Source organism: Gossypium hirsutum, chromosome A12 (genome assembly GCF_007990345.1).
Source record: "Gossypium hirsutum isolate 1008001.06 chromosome A12, Gossypium_hirsutum_v2.1, whole genome shotgun sequence".
In the NCBI taxonomy this organism is placed as follows: domain Eukaryota; kingdom Viridiplantae; phylum Streptophyta; class Magnoliopsida; order Malvales; family Malvaceae; genus Gossypium; species Gossypium hirsutum.
In genome coordinates this window covers 85,369,272-85,387,996 of record NC_053435.1, presented here as the reverse complement: position 1 = coordinate 85,387,996, position 18,725 = coordinate 85,369,272, and the positions used below count along the sequence as shown (strand labels likewise).

General features: G+C 31.7%; 1 long non-coding RNA gene across 1 annotated transcript; it reads right to left on the bottom strand.

Moving 5' to 3' along the window:
* Window positions 1-17,408: 17,408 nt before the first annotated feature.
* On the bottom strand, window positions 17,409-18,725 carry LOC121210932 (uncharacterized). Its single transcript, XR_005906208.1, has 3 exons — window positions 18,078-18,725; window positions 17,794-17,884; window positions 17,409-17,497 (listed from the first exon to the last, which is right to left on the bottom strand). It is a non-coding gene; the product is annotated as an uncharacterized lncRNA (long non-coding RNA).

Below are 18,725 nucleotides of genomic sequence, written 5' to 3'. Positions count from 1 at the left end.
TAATGATGATGTGAAAAATGATTGTATGGTAAAACTATTAGCTATATTGAATTCATGGTAACAAAGACTAAATTGAGGTAAAATGGAAAGTTTGAATTGTATTTTATGGATTGAATGAATGCAACGGCATAAAAGCATTAGAGCCCTTGAAGACGAAGTATGAACTATTAGGATATGAACGGCATGCCATTTGGAAGAATGATGTGTGCGACTCAGACTAATCACTTCGGTGTGAAACTGTAACTGAGCACTTTGGTGCAGTACTAAGACTATGCACTTTGGTTCAATACTGCAATTGTTCCGAATATCCTATGTATTCTATTTAGTCTACATTGGGCTGTAAAAAGAAGCATGGTAAGAAAAAATTTAGTGGGATGGTAAGTAATTCATGAAATATTATGTATTTATATATATATGTAATGGTATTGAATTAGAAAGGTACAACTCTAAATATATAAATATATAAATTGATGTTAGTTGATCCTTAAATGATGAGTTTAGTTCTTGTAGTACTTATTAAGCTGTCACAAGTTTAATACATTTTCTTCTCAACAAGTAGGTAGAAGCTAAGCTCAATGTGCTAGTCTGAAGTTCGAGGTCGAGGTCGATTTATCACATCACATCCTCGAGCTTTAAAGATTATGGTTCAGACATTTTGGTTTTTAGATATGGCATGTACATAGGTAGAATTAAGAGTGAACGAGATGCTTTGATAGATCAAATTGAAGGACTTGAATTTTTTTATAGTTTTATAAACTTAATCGTAATGAACTCATTTTGATGAATTATGGGATTATTGAAACTATAGTTGAGTTTATATGCCTGAATTGTGATCTGAACTAGTTAAATTGTGAGTTTTGATCAAGGATTGGATTGGTTAAAATTGTGTGGATTGCTCAGGTAAATTTTCCCTTAAATTTCCAAAACATCTAACAGTAAAATAGCATTGATACTTTGGGTAAGGTATCGATACTTTGTTAACAAGTATCAAAACTTTTTTTATCTTTGCTAATTTTTTTCAAAACATCGAAGCTCAATCTGGTATTGATACCCAGTAGGGTATCAATACTTTAACCCTAGGAACAAGATGAAATTCTTTTCTAACTGAAAAGCTTTGTAAACTTTATAATTCAATCCCTATTTGACCCTAGGCAGTTTAGAAAACTATTATAAACCATATAGAGCTCGAAAATGATTATGAGGTATATAGGAAATACATATTGACCCAATTCTGATTAGGAAAATGTTTAAAAATATATTAAATTTGACATTGTTTTGCTTTGAAAACAAATGTAACATTTTAATACCTTGACCCGACAATATTATCATGTATAGGGATTTTACAAAAATAAATACCAAATGGTTCATTTTTACCAATAAAAGAGTTCTTGTCCCAACGACCATTCTTCTTCGTCATAACATCGATCGACAATAAATGACATCAAGTGACTTGACATTGTGACATGAAAAATTATTTGGTGACATCATGACGTCAACCCTGAAAATTTAAAACTTTACAATATGGTCCTATTTTGAGCTTGGGTCAATAAAAGAGCTTTCATAGACTCTACTAAGGCTTGGTTTTGATTGTTTAACTTAATGTAAATAAGTTTAATACTTAGTTGTATGTTTGAATGAATTTGATTGTATATTTGACAGTAGTTGCTCTGGAAACAAATGTAGCATCCTATAGCTCGAACCTGAAGATCAGTTCGGGTGAAGAGTGTTACATTTAGTTGTATCAGAGTTAAGATTGAGTGGATTCTAGGACTAAAACATAATGCATATTAAGCCTAGAAGTACATGCCACAATAATTTGCGATAGTGTGATGCCTTCTAATCCAAATTGACTCTATTTTCATATAGATAAACCATGTTAGACAAATCTAACCGTGTCGTATCAGATGAAGTCAGTAGTAATGTTATTACTTTCAATCAGGGAGCTATTAATAGTCTACCTAATCCGTAAGGGCTTGATAACGAGGCAAGATATACATTTTTCCAGATGATGAACCAGTGGTTAACATAGTTCACAGGAGCTACCCCTTCAACTCCATAATCCCAAATGCACCCTCCTCTCTCGATTGTGCCTCTTGTGGCATCCCCTCATCCTCAAAATCCTAATTTGGTAATTTTTAATTGACCTCTTATTGATAAAATTCGTAAATGTGAGGCAGAAATTTTTGAGGCAATAAAGATGACGATCCAGCCAGAGCTGAGTATTGGCTAGAAAATACTTTGAGGGTTCTAAATGAATTGATGTGTACCTTAGAGGACTGTTTGAAATGTGTTGTATCTCTATTGAAAAATAAAGCATACTTGTGGTGGACGAATCTAATATATGTAATTCCAAAAGACCAAGTAAATTGAGATTTCTTCCAAATCGAGTTCAGAAAGATAAATGTCAGCCAATTGTATCTCGAGAAGAAAAAAGAGAAAATTTATGGAACTAAAATAGGGAGACATGTCTATGGCTGAGTATGAATGAGAATTCATTCGTCTCAGTAAGTATGCCAGAGAGATTGTGCCTACCGAAGTTGAAATGTGTACCCATTTTGAGTGGGGACTGAATAAAGATATACGTATGCTAGTAGGAGCCCTGGAATTAAAAGAGTCTATTGTTCTATTTGAGAAGGCTCAGGAAATAGAGGACATGCATAACTAGATGAAGCAAGACAAATACAAGATTTTACATTCCAAAAAATAGACTAAGACCAGATCTTTTCCAACTCCTTTATCTAAAAATTAGATAAATGTTCAAAGTCGATTCTCTACTCCATCAGAGATTTTCGAAAACGATGGACCGAGTTCAAATACTATGCAATCATAGACTACATCAGTAGCTTGTAGACATTGTGGAAGAATTCGCGAGAGTAAATGTAGACTGAAAAGTGGAGCCTGTTTTCTGTGTGGCTCTAAAAACCATTTGAGACAAGATTTCCCAAAATGGCCAGATTAAAGCAAATAATAGAGTGTAAGGATAGTGTCAACTCTAATGAGGGGTAGAAGACCGAGAACTGGTAGTAAGTTGGTGCCAACTGAGGCGAAACCAAAGATATGACAGTGAGATCTAAAGCTCGTTCACCTACGATAGCTTATACTATACGGGCCAGAGAAGAAGCTAATACTCTTGATGTTATATCTGGTACATTTTTTCCTTTCGATGTTATTGTACATGTTTTGATTGATCTTGAATCAACACAATCTTTCATATGCACCATATTAGTAACTGAAAGAAATATGTCAGTAGAGTTGATATAATTCAATGTTAGAGTAACAAACCCGTTAGGTCAATGTGTCATTGTTAATAAAATATCTAAAGACTATTAACTAAGAATTCAGACTCGTGAGTTTCTAGCTAATTTGATTTTGTTGTCGTTTGGCGAGTTTGATATTATTCTCGATATGGATTGGTTAACTCTGCATGATGTTGTAGTCGACTTTAGACAAAAAAGAATATTGATGAGATGTAAAAATGGTGAACTAGTAAATGTTAGGGCAGACAGATCTGATTGTTTGACCAATATATTATCAGTAATGTCTACTTGAGAACTAAGAAAAAGGTTGTGAAGTGTATCTATCCTATATTTTGGATACTAGAGTGCCGGAGTAAAAAGTAGAACAAGTTTCGACAGTTCAAGAATTCACTGATGTGTTTCCTAAAAAAATGTCAGGGTTACTACTTGAGACAGAAGTTCAAATTGTTATTGATATAACACCAAGAACTACTCTGATCTCTATTGAATCGTATAAAATGACTCTAACGGAATTGAAAGACTTGAAGGCACAATTGTAAGGATTGTTAGACCGAGGATTTGTTTGATCGAATGTATCACCTTGGGATGCTCCAGTGTTATTTGTGAAAAAGAAAAACAGAACCCTGAGATTGTGTATTGATTACTGAAAACTGAATAAAGTGACCATAAAGAACAAGTATCCACTTCCACGTATTGATGATTAGTTTGATCAGCTGAATAGAGCAACCGTGTTTTTTATGATAGATCTTCAATCGAGTTATTATCAACTCAAACTCAAAGAGCAAAATGTGTCAAAAACCGCTTTCCAAAATCGATACAAATATTATGAATTTCTGGTAATATCATTTGGGCTAAATAATGCCTCTGCCACATTTATGGATCTAGTGAATAGAATTTTCCAATCGTATTTGGATAGATTTGTTATTGTGTTCATAGATGATATTTTGATTTACTCGAAGAATGAAAATGATCATGATTAGATCTAAGAACTGTGCCACAAACCTTGCGAGAGAAACAATTATATGTAAAATTTAAAAAAATGTGAGTTATGGCTACGAGAAGTGGGATTTTTTGGCCACGTGATATCAGCTAAAGGTATCTGAGTTTATCTAAATAAAATTTCAGCAATTGTGAACTGGAAAAGTCTGAGGAATGTCATAGAGGTGTAAAGTTTTTTAGGACTAGCTGAAAATTATTCCAAGTGATTTTTGATGTAATAGCTTGAGGTATCACATCTAGACAACACACATCCATATCACTCTCATTCCAAAGAAGCCAATCACACCTGCAAAGTCAATTCCATCAACAATTATCCATTTAGAAAATCTAATATGGCTTATCATATTATCATATAAAACTCTACTAATTCACGTTTCCAACATACATATGATGGTTGGAATATGTAAACGTACTAAATCTCTTATAGATAGTAAAAAAAACCTGCACTACCTACCTCAACTACATTCCAAAATAGATTCTTCACAGTAAAGTTAAAAAAGAATAAATGAAACACAACTAACAAGCATCAGACATAGCTTTACCATCATTCACAAGGATAGTGAGAAACTTATCCATAGAGTCTTAATGGTTTGAATGATAAGAAAAGTTGAGAGGGGTAAAATAAACGATGAGGAAGAAAAAGTTTGAATCTTTTATGGTTTTTCTTGTTTCAACATCTCTATTTATTCTCTTATTTTTCTTTTACTATTTTGTTTGGTTCTTAAATTGGGTTTCCAATGTGGCTAGTTAACTGGCCATGCCAGCTAGTTAACAGGCCACGTCACCTATCTCGTTAGGCCTATAACAGAAAATGTTAGTGGGTGACTGATTTGTCACTTTTCAATAACGTTAATGACTAGTCTGTTACTTTTGTAAAGTTTAGTAACTACGTTGAAAGTTTAGTGATTATTTTGTTATTTTATCAAAGTTGAGTGATTGTTGGTTTAGCTTACCTTAATATGTATTCAAACTCATTTGGAATGCCCATATGATTCTTTTTACAGTTCCACTAGTTTAAAAAAAGTTTTGTAACACCTTATACCCGACCCGATTTACTGAATCTGAATATAAGATACCACAATACCTTCATAATTAAAAAATTTTTACAATTTTTGAAAACCATGCTGAATGTACCTTTTATTTATTTAAAATCCTTTTTAAGACAAAAAGTTTGAATGAACCATTTATCGTTTGTCACAAACTCTCAAAGGTAGTATAAAGCCTTACAACATAAATGTTTGATAAGTTAGACATACTCGTAGTTTGTATTACTATTTGTCATTTGAAAACATGTTTCTAAAAAGTTCCTCTGTATGTATAACATCGCGCTACGATCAGCCACCTCTGTGCATTTCTGGCTTGGTCCCTTCGGGCAGGTTGGTTCAACTCAAAAACCTGCATTACAAATAAACGTCTGTAAGTTCAATAGAACTTAGTGAACCTTAAACATTATTACCTTTAATCGATGTCATTAAGTTTCCCTTAAATTAATAATTTTATACTTTCTTTTAAACTTTTGAGGATAATTTTCTAATTCCTGACGGATAATTATGTGCCAACCTCCAATTTGACCACCTTGTAAATGCTCCACTAGATTGGCAGATCACAAACTACAAAATTTATAATTGATCTTATTCCACACCTATTTTGAAGATAGAAGTTGGATGAAACTCTCATGCTGACACTACTCTTGACGAATTCCTATACTAGCACTGGGGGCTATCAGAATACCAGGTACAATGTATCTTTGGGTATATTCAAAAGATGATCCCATTTCAAGGAACATAATATTCTTGATCATCTAAAAAAAACTAAAATGACTTCGACACATACAAGAGAATATCCAGTTTTTGGAGAACACTTACACCACTCATGGTTCCAAGTGCATGAAGCTTTCTGTCCTAGTCAGTCACAATGGTGGGTTCAATAATCGGCATACTACCGAGAATTCTTTTAGAAAATACCTCAAGGTCATAGCCAGATATCACCATGAAAGCGGATTCACAACTCGTCAATTAGACATTGCAGGATTCAATAATGCAAACCTTCCAGAAAACTTGCCACAAGTACCCTTAAATTACTCTCCTGCTGGAGCTTTCTGAATAATACGCCACGAAAGCTTTTTCAGAGAATTCACCACAAGGGTTTTACAGATAGTTCACCACAAAGGCTTTATAAATAATATGCCACAAAGGCTTTCTAGGAAACCTGTCATGTTTAGCGATATGGATTTTCCTAAACTCAACATCATTGAGGCTTGCCCATCATCACCCCAAGGACACACAGCAACCCTAGAAGACAAATACAGCTCATCCGCCATTTCCAGAATATGCCATGGCCATAGTCTTTCCACATAATTATCACACTAGCCTTTTCTCGTATTTACTATCCCGGTGGATCTCGTGTTTATGGTCTCGATAAACTACATTTCATCATACTAGCCTTCGTGTTTACTGTCCCGATGGATGTCATCAAGGTACCACCTCGGGGATCCGTTATCGTATCATATATTTTTTTGACACTTCGCCTAAACCCCCTTTACTGCCAACATACATTGTCATCCATCACTCAAATGACATAATAAACATTTTTATACAAATTTCATTCATACTATCAGCCAGACCTTATTTTTTAATGCATAATTTTTTATATACGATTACCACACATCGTTATTATCATGCAGTGCAATATACATGTCAATATATACGTACAGATGATTCACAAGTAATCACACAAACAAGCATACATACTACAGTTTCTTAAGAAGACATCTTTCTAAGTGTACGATAATCATACAAGGGTCATGATATTATTATGCGTAGGAGGCAGGTCTAGAGGCTCACTAGAGACTCACTTTAACCTCGACCTAAAGCTTCTGTTTCAAATTTTCATCCCAAACCAACAAGAGTAACTGTAATAACCCAAATTTGACCGGGCCTTGGAATCCAAAACCAAAATTAAAATGAATAAATGTTTATTTGTTAAACAGTCCCTTTACAGCACAAAAGTTAAAACCTACACTCGGTAGCCCAAATACCATTTAAACTATCCCTTAACCCGTTTACACCCTTGACCCATTACAATTACAACCTTAGCTCAAATATACCCAAGGCCCAGACCTAAACTGGACCTGAATAACAGAGGCCCATAAAACCCAAAATTATCAGCTAGGGTTTTCAACCCTAGCTCTTTCCCCTCGCGCCGCAACAGTTTCTGGAAGCTTCGGGGGTGTCGGTACAACTCCCCAGATTGAGGCCATCAATGCATACTGACGCGCTATCAATGCGTCCGTCCCTCGCGTGACCGTCCAAGCACCGCAATCTCATGCCTCCCTTCTAGCCTTGGCACCACCGTTAACGCCGAGATCGTTGGGATATCTGCAAGAAAAGGAAACACAGCAGATACGAAGAGCAAGAAAAGGAAACTAAAAGAATCTCAGCATATCAGTCAAAGATACCATAGACAAGAAATCAGAGATTTCTTTCCTTATGTAATAAATCAGTAGGCTATAAAAAAGCCTTTGTAACTCTTGTAACGACACACACACACAGATACTCATACAGAAATAAAAAGAGAATACAAGCGGTTTCAAAGAAAAGGTGATTTAACTGTGTGTTTTTTTAGAACATATGCATGTATGTACATTATTTTTAGCAAAAATAGTAGCTTTTAAAAATGGGAAGAGATTACCTGTGGAAGGACGAGGATTTTAACCCTCAGACCACCGTACAGGGCGGCGCGTGAGCGCGTGAGGAGACCCCTGGACAGAGGCTCAGCAGCTCCGGGATCAGCCCCCAAATCCTCTTCCAGAGGATTTTTTTTCCTTTTTTTTAAAAAACGGATATTAAAATGATTTTTAGGGGGTGAAATTTGACTTATATAGTCTATTTAAAACGGTGTCGTTTTACAACTATAGGATCCGCGCGTCGACCCGATTACCCGGGGAGGGTCCGCGCATTTTTGAGAATTGGGCTAATTGCCCAATTGGTCCTCTTGCAATTTTTATACTTTTAATTTCATTTTATTTATTTGTTTATTTGGTATTAATATTTTACTTCTGTTTCAATTCGACCCTCCCAATGATTTACAATCGTATTAGGGGAAACGGTGACGTTTTGGGAATAGGGCTATCTGCCCAATGACTCCCTTTGATTTCGCGAATGTTTCAAATTGGGTCTTAATTCAGTTTTAGCTCTGTGAATTTGCCCCATAATTTTGTTAAACATCAAATTTAGTCCTATATTTATTATATTATTATATATATTGTATTATTTGTTTATTTTAATTTTACTTTTATATTATATATTATAAAATTGTTTTATTATGAGTATTATTTTTAATTATATATTATTATTACTTATTATATATATTATTTTCCTTAAATTATTATTTTACATCTTTTCACATATATTATATTTATTACTTATATATATATTGTTTTATATGTTACTTTATATCTATTATTTTTCTTATATGTTTATATTACATTTCATTATATAATCCTTATTATGTTTTATTTTCACATTATTTATTGTTTTTATATATATATATATTATGTATATCATGTATCGCAAATTATATTATTTTATATATATTATTCTAAAAATGTAAAGCATTATTATTAAATCATATTTTTAACCCACACTATATACATATTTTTATTAATTATTTATTTATGTACTATATTTTATTTTATTTTTTAACTAATATTGTTATATTATGAAATCTCTTACATACTTCTAAACCAATATATTATCATATAATTATTATTCTTTTTATTATATTATCTATTAAATACTATTTTAAAATGGTTATGAAATGTCTTGTTTTTTTATTGTATGTATATTTTGTTAGCAAACAATTACTTTTTTTATATATATTAGTTTCTCTTCATATTTTTTATATTGTATGTATCATGTATGTGTTAAGTCTATTTTTATTATAATATGCACTATATTTCTTTTATTTGTATATCATACATTATTTGATTTATGTTTTTATCATGCATCATTTAAATATTATTTCGTGTGTTTATATACTTTGTTTATTCATTTTCAATACATGTTATACATATATCTTTGTTTGCATTTTTTTGCCTCGTATGTATTATATTTATATCATAATATTCATTTTTTATCTACCTAGTGCAATAATATATTATTATGATTTATAATGTAATACGATTTTCCATGCATCATCTTTAAAAAGACAAGGCTCCAAAATTTTCAAAAAATTATAAAGGCAATACTTGGTGTTTGGAAAGTTCGAAAAAGTAGAGCCCTAACTTATTGGGTTGCAACTTTTCTCGTTAAGTTCAAATAGTCAAGTACCCTTCTAAAGTTTTTAAAGGATTTCGAAATATAAGTAACTGTCTTGGAATTGCAAAGTGATATGTCCTAACTTACTGGATGTAACATTTTGCTGTTTTGAGATAGAGATTTCTAAGGGCTAACCTATAGTCAATACTTTGATACAAGTAAACCCAAATTTTCAAATACTTTAAAGAGGATTATATCTTAAAATTTTTAAATTTCCGACATTAAAGACATTTGATAATCAATTAGGTACCAATTTTTGGGCGTTACGAGGGTGCTAACCCTTCCTCATACGTAACCGACTCCCGAACCCATTCTTTCATCTCGCGGACCAGAACTAATGATTTTAAAACAAAATGTTTTAAAGGTGATCCAATCACACCTAAAAAGATTGGTGGCGACTCCCGTTTTCGTTTTTTCAAAATCGATTCCCATTTTCCAAAACTCGATTTGAAAATGGTTTCGACAGTAACTATTTAAAAGATAATAAGATTTTCATTAGAATCCCTATTGCAGACATTTTACTAGCATTTCAATCACATGCAACCCTCATATAGGGTTTTCCACTCATACCTTACTGTTCTTACACCTTTTTAACATCCTTACCCAACAAAAATCGTAACATACAGGGTTATAAGACTTACCAGAAGGTTGAATCATCCATTCATTATACGATATCTTAGTTCAATCTTAACAAAAAAGAAGAAAGTGTTGAGGTTAGAAAGAAGAACCTGATCATTAAGAAAAACCATCTAAAAGATCCCCCTCTCATAAATATATTCTCGGTCCCCCCCCCCAATTTCCTACCAAATCCAGGGTAGGTAAAAGAAAATCTGGAAAAGGTTCACCTTGTTGTTGACCAATCACTAGGAGGGTCAAATCAATCCAATTGACTCATGTTAAGGAGTGGCCAACCATGCTGCCGTGATGATGTGTTTAGTTGGCTTGTTTTAGTGTACAAGTAATCTTTCATACATCTTGCTATATTGTTCTTTACTTTTATCTTTGCTTCTGTTGCTGCAGAATCTCAACAACTCCAAACTAAACCCGATACAATATCTACTTGAACAGTATTTATACAATTCAGGTGTACTATTCCTTAGGCATAATTGTTCTCAAAGGAAGTCTTTCTTCACTTGAAGGCACCATAAAATTAAATCCTTAGGTACTGTCAACAAGTAAATTCTTTGTTAGTATGTGCCAAAACTCTATCTCGCCAACCAACTAACCAAGGGGCAGATCATGCTATCATAGTACGCCAAAACAGAATTAACATGCATTATCTCACTCTCAATTGGATTCGCCAATTCTGGGGTGTGACATGTTTTTTTTCCTTAACATTAAATTATGAAAAAAAAGAATATACTAACTATATTAATAAATAATTATTGTCTTATTATAAGAGGAATTTGGAAAGGAAACTTAATATATAAACATAAAAATGGTACGTAATATTGTCACATCTCGAAAAGTGAGCTAGTAGAATCGGGATAGTAAATCGAGGATTAGTGAACTAGAAATCGTAATTAAGTTAGATCATTAAAATAATTAGAAGTTAATTAAATAAATATTAAAATAAATAGAATTAATAATTTTAGGTTAAGATATTAAAATTAAGTGTTTGAGAATTAATTTGGTTAAAAGGGATTTTAAAAATAAAATCAGGTTTGAAAATAATTGAGAAAAATGTGTTTTAATTAAACTAAGGATTGATTTGAAAAATAAGATAAAATTGTAAATTTTTAAGAGGAAATTTCCCCTTAATTTTAAAAAAATCTGCTCATCTTCTTCCTTCTTTAAAACCCCCCGCGTCCCTTCCCTCCTATTTAGCTTCTCATTTAAATTTTCTTTCCAAATTCAAATATGATATTTTCTCTCAAAATTAACTCATCCTTCGTGATTTTCTAGCTATCCAAACACCTCAACACCTTTTAATTTTAAAGAAAAAAATCATTAAATCCTCAACAAATTCGTCATTGTTATTCTCACATTCAACTTCGAATTAGATCGACATGTTGTTTTCTTCAAATTAAGGTAACATCTTGACTTATTATGACTAGATTAAGACTGTTTTTCTAATTCAAAATTTAATCAAGTGTGTTGAAAGTTTTTAATATTTAAACATTTTTAATTAAATTTCGGTTCAACAATGGTGAAATTCGAAATAATGAGTAAATGTGTTGTTTTTTATTGATTTCTAATCTTTTTTTAACTAAATAGAAGGTATTTAAACTCAATTTGAAAGATCGATATCCAACTTTAATGAATTTTGAATTTTCACCTTTTGTGTGTTCATACAAACTTGAATTTTTGGAAAAATTAGATCAGTAAAATTGGATGAAATTGATGGTTTGGATATGTAATTAGATTATATTTAAGAATATTAGAATTAAAATTAAGGCTTAGAGATAAAGTTTGAGTGGTAAAACACATATTTCAGCAACTAGTTAAATTTTTTGTATTAGAAAAGTGAGCTTAGAGTGGTGATTTTACTAATTTTTTTTAGTTTAATGCCGCTAATAATGATTTTATATTGTAATTAATATGTATGCAAAGTTTCGGATTCATCAGGAAGTTTCACGATCAATGTAAAAGGATAATAAAAGTTAGTTTAATGTTATTGTGCTAAAGGTATTGACTAAAATGAGTGATTTGATATACTACATTTAAAATCCAATACACAAGTTAAGGGAACATATGTGAATCCCCTGCTTAATTGATATGTGAACCTTGACTTCTTCATTGTGCAAATCCTTATAATTTTGATTGAATCGTTCAATATATATACTCTGTGCGATTTTAATAGTGGAAAATACATAAACTTATAATATATACATGGGCTTTATTTTGTATACAGCATATATATATATTGAGTGTTATATATATAATATATAAATGGGGGAGTTGGTAATATATATATGCGTGAGATTGGAGTCATATATAATATATATGAGTGGGGTATGTTGGTGTTAAACATATACATGTATATATGCGTGCTTTGGTGCTATATAAGTAATATATATGCGTCTTATATTATATATATGTGGGTTGTAATATATATACACGTAAATATATGTATAACTTTATCTTATATATTATATATGCATGTCTTTATTTTACATAATATATTAATGGATTTTACTATTATATATATAATATAATATATATGTGCATGGTTTAGTATATATATAATTACGAGAATGATTTTATATAATATATAAATTTATGAGACTTTTAATGTATGTTTAAAATTTGAAGTGACAAAAGTCATTAAATAAATATGTATACATATAAAAATAAATATTTGTATATGATTTTATATATGATTTTGTAATATTTATGACCGGATATATGAATAAATAATATAATGTAGACTCTTATAACATGCGACTTTTATCGATAATGCGTATTTATGCATGCACGAATCCGTAAGTGAATTATGAGATTTATGATATTGCGAGCCAATTATATTTGTGTATTGTATTATATTGTGAACTATGTTAATTTGACGAATTATATTATTACGGCGAACTGTGTTAATTTGGTAACCTGTATTAATATGGCAAACTGCATTAATTTGTCAAACTGTATATTGTGACATTTTGAGTTGCATTGCATGTAAGCTAAGGTATTGCGTGCCCTATGCTAAATAAATTACGCGAACAATAATTTATGTGAGCTAAATCATGAGTGATATGTGAACGTGCTATGTGTGCAATATATGTTGCATAAAAGTGATACTATTTGCGAACTATACTCAACTGCGAATTGTGAATTGCGAACTGTGTTATAATGTGCGAGCTCTGCTTAATTGCGAGCCCTATTATACTGAATATTGTGAATGTGTTAAAGAGATATTTTGGCATTATAACCTTATGGAACAATTGGATATAGTTGGCATGCTATAGGATTGTGAGTACTCACCCATTTTTATTGTGATAGGCATTGTGGCCCGAAGATGCGTTGGAGAGATAAAAGAATGTCTAGCATAGCTCTATTCACCATAGATAGCGTGATGTGTTTGGAAAGTGTGAGCATTTTTGCTACATTTATATCGAAGACAGCGTAAGGCTCTTTGAGTCCAAAACTGATGTGTGTTTTGGAGATCCATTTATCCAATTTGTGGTGATAGAGTCCACTAATAGGTGGTGATTGAGTCCCCTATAAGTTTCATAATCACAAAAATGTCAATTTATCAATTTTTGAGATATATGAGTTACGATGTGGTATGAATGAATTATTATATTCAATGAACTGTTAAATTGTATGAATTGTTATTTCATATGAACAGATATTTTATGTGAATTGATAATTTATGTGATCTGCTCATTTACACGAATTACTTATTATATATGCATTACTAATTTTATGAGAACTGTTGTGTCATACGATTTACTACTTTGTGTAGACTGTAATAATATGTGAATCGTTACAGTATGTCACCTTTTAACTTACTGATGTGTTTATTTGTAATATATTTGAGCACTCACTGAGCTTTCATAAGCTCACCCTCTCTTTTATAACATTGCAGTACGTGCAAGGAGGTGTGGAAGTGAGCTATCCAAGTGATCCAAATTGAGGTTATATTTGGGTATGTCGTTGCTCTCCCAAACCCAATGAGGAAGGCAATGTGGGGCCAAGTTATGGGATTTAATATTAGACTTATAATTTTCGGGTTGTAATTGGACACTATGGACTATTTAATTGTTTAGTTTAAAACTTTTATCATTCTGTTATATAGATCATTGAATGATGGATTGTGATTGACTGATAATTGGTTTGAATAACTATTTGACTAACTTGTAAGTGTAGGTTGAAGAGTTGCTAATCATCGAGGTAAGTCTTAGATGTTTTATGTGTGATTTGGATACAAACATGTGCTTGTTATAAGATGGAACACATAATTTGGTCAAGTCATGTAAACTTTTAAATGTTTGCTAACTAATTAATTAATAATGTTATGAGGTTGTGTGAGATGCTCTAATAAAATTTCCAAAATAAGACTTATATATTTAATCCTACAATACTATTGTTAAACTTTGTGAAATGGAATTTTTCCCAACATATTACTATATATTATGTTTTAAATCTAATTATATGTTTTTAAACTAAATAATTTTACAAGTCCTTACAAATATAACCTTTTAAAAATACTCTATTCCATGCATGTATGTTTAACTAAAGTTTTCAAGGTAATTGTCTGTTAAATATTAATTTGTGAATTAGTTTTATTGTTGATTGTTGATCAGAGTAGCGCAACAGAAGCATGATATCAGGTTTTTATTAAATATTCTGTGATGAATTGTGTAATGTGATTGGTCAGTTGGTGTGTTTTGTGGTGGTTTGACGAAGAGTCACTTCAGCAGCTAATGTGATATTCAAAATTTGAGTCGGACCGTCCTGGCTGGGTTTAGGGCACCACAAATATCACACCCACAATTATAGGAGGAGTAGATATCCACTAATTTTAATATGTTTTGGATTTGTCACCCTACACATGTTCCTAAACAAGGTTGCCAACACAATAGATCCCTAACTGAGCCTCTTAGTTTTTTTCAAATCAAGTAGTAGTGGCAACCACTTTAAATAAATTAGATTTTGAGATTTATCTGGCATCAATACCCTAATCAATCCCAATATAAATGCTCAATAGTGCTACTCCCTTTACTCTTTAGTAGTTTTATCGAGGTGGTAAAAACTTTATTCTAACTTCCAACCATGAGATATGAATTTGGTATTGTTGGCACCTTTAACAACAACTATCAACAAATTGTCTCCTCTCTTCTTTAATTACACTAGTAATGACACCTCCATCCACTAGTAAACCTATTTGCATTGCCGCATCTTCTAGTTTGATCGTGTACTCACCACATAGTAAATGGAGTGTGTGTTTCTAATTTCCATCACTCTAGCAATGCACTAATAAATGTAGATTCCTATTTACAAGCACCAAGCATATAAGATGCATGCAAGAATCCCACATCATTTACGTATGGCTCTAATACTAATGATGCTCTCATAGTTAAGTTGTGTACGGATATCTTAATAATATGATCATCCTCTTTATAATATTAGATTGTGTTTGTTTCAAGTAATTTTTTTTTACAGAAAATATTTTTCTTATTTTTCGGTGTTTGTTTATGTAAAATAGAGATGATGAAAGTAAAATGCTTTCAAAGTTAAGGAAAACCCCTAGCCCTTTTCTTTTCTTTTCTTTTCTTTTCTTTTTTTTTTGTAAAATAACTTATATTTTTAAACTTGTAAGTCATTTTACAAACTTTTGAAGCCTCTCCTTAAAAAAAACGCTTCGATTCTCATATTCCTCTTTCAAACTCAAATGTTTTACAAATCAAAATACCATCACCGACACTTATCCCTTTTCGACAGTAACAATTCCTCAAATGACCTAGGTTATCTTCTTCCTTCTTTTTCCCATTATTTTCTTCCTCTCATTATGGTTTTTCAACTTACCCCTGCTTTAAATTAATTTGAAAAACCCAACTCACTACCATTTTTCTTGTTAGAAATAATGGCGATTGATGACATTTCCCACTCTTCGACAAGGGTTTCCCCATGATCTTCTCGTGAATGATTATAGATTTTTCTATATGAATTCAAAGTATATTGTCATTGATCATATTATCATATTTCATGGGTCTTATACAGTTAGTTGGATGGTCCTTGTTGACCACTGTAAGGATTAATTGGACACTGGTATATGAAAATGAAACATATATGTCGATTTCTAGTCAGTAATTTGGTTTGTATTAAAAAAAACATAAACTTGTTGATGGATTAAATTTCTTCTCCAAAATTTAATGAAAATATCAACTAGAATTTTTTTTAAAATACTATCTTGAATTTTGCATGCCTATCATGTATGTTTGAGATCAGGACTCATTATCTCCTCAATCAACTGACCATTCTTATCTTGAAGTGGTTAGTGTTGAAAATAGTGATGTTTAAAGGCAAAATTCAATTTCAACATCAACTCTTTGTATTAGCTCAATACCCATGTTTATGGTGTATTCATAAGTGTGGAAGTGGAATAATGATTCAATCAATGTTATTTATTTCTTTAATATATATATATATTGAATCTTCTTCTTAGCAAGTGTATATTTCATTTATCATTTCCAGTGTCTCATTGTTAATTTCTTATTTAATTGATTTCGTATTGCCCTATTATTAACCTATGGTGTAGCTAATAGTTTGGCCATAGCTGATGTTTCTAGGTCCAATCTAATTTTTGTTTTTGAGTAAGCTATTGTTTTTTGTTTGTATGGTATGGGGATGCTAATATCCCAGTTTCTTTTGCTGGACCTTTTGGTGCCTAATAATATTCACTACAAGAAAATAGACTTTTAGCGGCGTTTTTTTTGCCTTTAGCGGCGCTTTCCCAAGCGCCGTAAAAAACGTCGCTATATGCAACGCCGCAAAAATTAGGGGCGCTTTTTTCGCAAACGCTGCTAAAGACCATGACCTTTAGCGGCGCTTTTTTCACAAACGTCGCTAAAGATCATGACCTTTAGCGGCACTTTTCTCACAAACGCCGCTAAAAATAATGATCTTAAAAAAATTATTTTATTTTAATTAAATAATATTTATTTCTATGTTAAATATTATATTATGTTTAATTTTTGAAATTTGAACTTTAAACTATATACTTTTAAGGATAAATAAAAAATATTAATTAAATTAAATTTTCCATTAAAATTTAAACTTCAAAACTAAATATAAAAATTAATGAATTTAAATTTAATACATAAACATTGATTCAATATGTAATTTAATACATAAAAAAAACATACACACACAGACACACAAAGTATTAGAATTTCTAAAACATAATTCAACTTGGTGAGAAAATAATGCCAAAATGTTGAATTCCATATTCCAGTTGACTCCATATTCCCCCACAAGTACCTACAAGGGAGAAATTCCATTAAACGAGAAAAAGTATTGATCATCAATCATCAACAGCTAAAATGTTGAACTACCAACATTAAGAAAGGCGTCATTTAACTAAAACCAGTCTGTATAAATTCTATGCTTATTATGCAAAATGCTTTTGAGTACAAACTAGTTTAGAGCATTATTTTAGACATCTCCCAGAGTTCCATTTGTTTTATATTAGTAAGTAGATATAGTACACAACTTATCCTATTCCATTGCAAACAACTATTATTGCAAAAAGTCCAGCGCAAAGAAATATATTCTACCTGATAGTCTAGACTCAATGTAGAAGCAAGTCTAGCAAATCCTAACAGTAGTAGCGGAGTTGCAGATTTAAAGGCTGCCTTCCACCAACTCCTTAGGAAGCATTTTGAAAAGTTAGTGGAACATAGATCTGAAACAATATACATCTATATACTGCATACCAAATTTAGATATGCTGCATGCACAAAAGAAAATTGTGATGCCAAAATTATAGAGAAAGAATTTACAATGGTAAGCAATATACATGACAAATTAACACCAGCATCTGGAAAATATAACGACTCACATTGATGATTTGATGTTTCGTGCTTGCCGTTAAGTAACTGCATTCATTAGCACAAAGGAGCCAACTCCAAGGTCCATCTAAAAAAATTATGCAAGGTTCAAAAACATTAATATGATAAAATATTTGGGATTGATATTTTCCAGGATAAAAACATAAAAGTTTACTGAAAATACAAACAAATTCAATAAGTTTTAAGATATTGGTAGGACAAGTTTAGAAGTTTTCAAAGTGAATGAATGTAGACATCCACTTCTCATACATAATAATCTTTCTGAAAGGATGTAAAGACCCCTTATGAGAACAACAATAACAAAAATATTATGTACGAGGGTATAGGATTAAATGTTAACATGGGTTCAGACATGGCAAAAATTCCACAGCCTTGCTCGGAGTTGGTTGGACCACTCGACTGTGGTCATTTTGGTTTTTGAAGATTCTTGTATTTTATGGCAAGCAAGATTTGCCAAATAATAAAGGAGAAAAAGACTTTCCATGGCACTTTGTGAACATGATGCCAGGCTTTTGGAGCTAAGTTCCACGCCATCCATTCCTTAAAATTGAGATGATTCGATGGAGTGGTTAAGTTCGTAGGCCAAGCTATTGACCACCACTGCTGCGACCAATCCTTTAATACATGAGCAAATACTC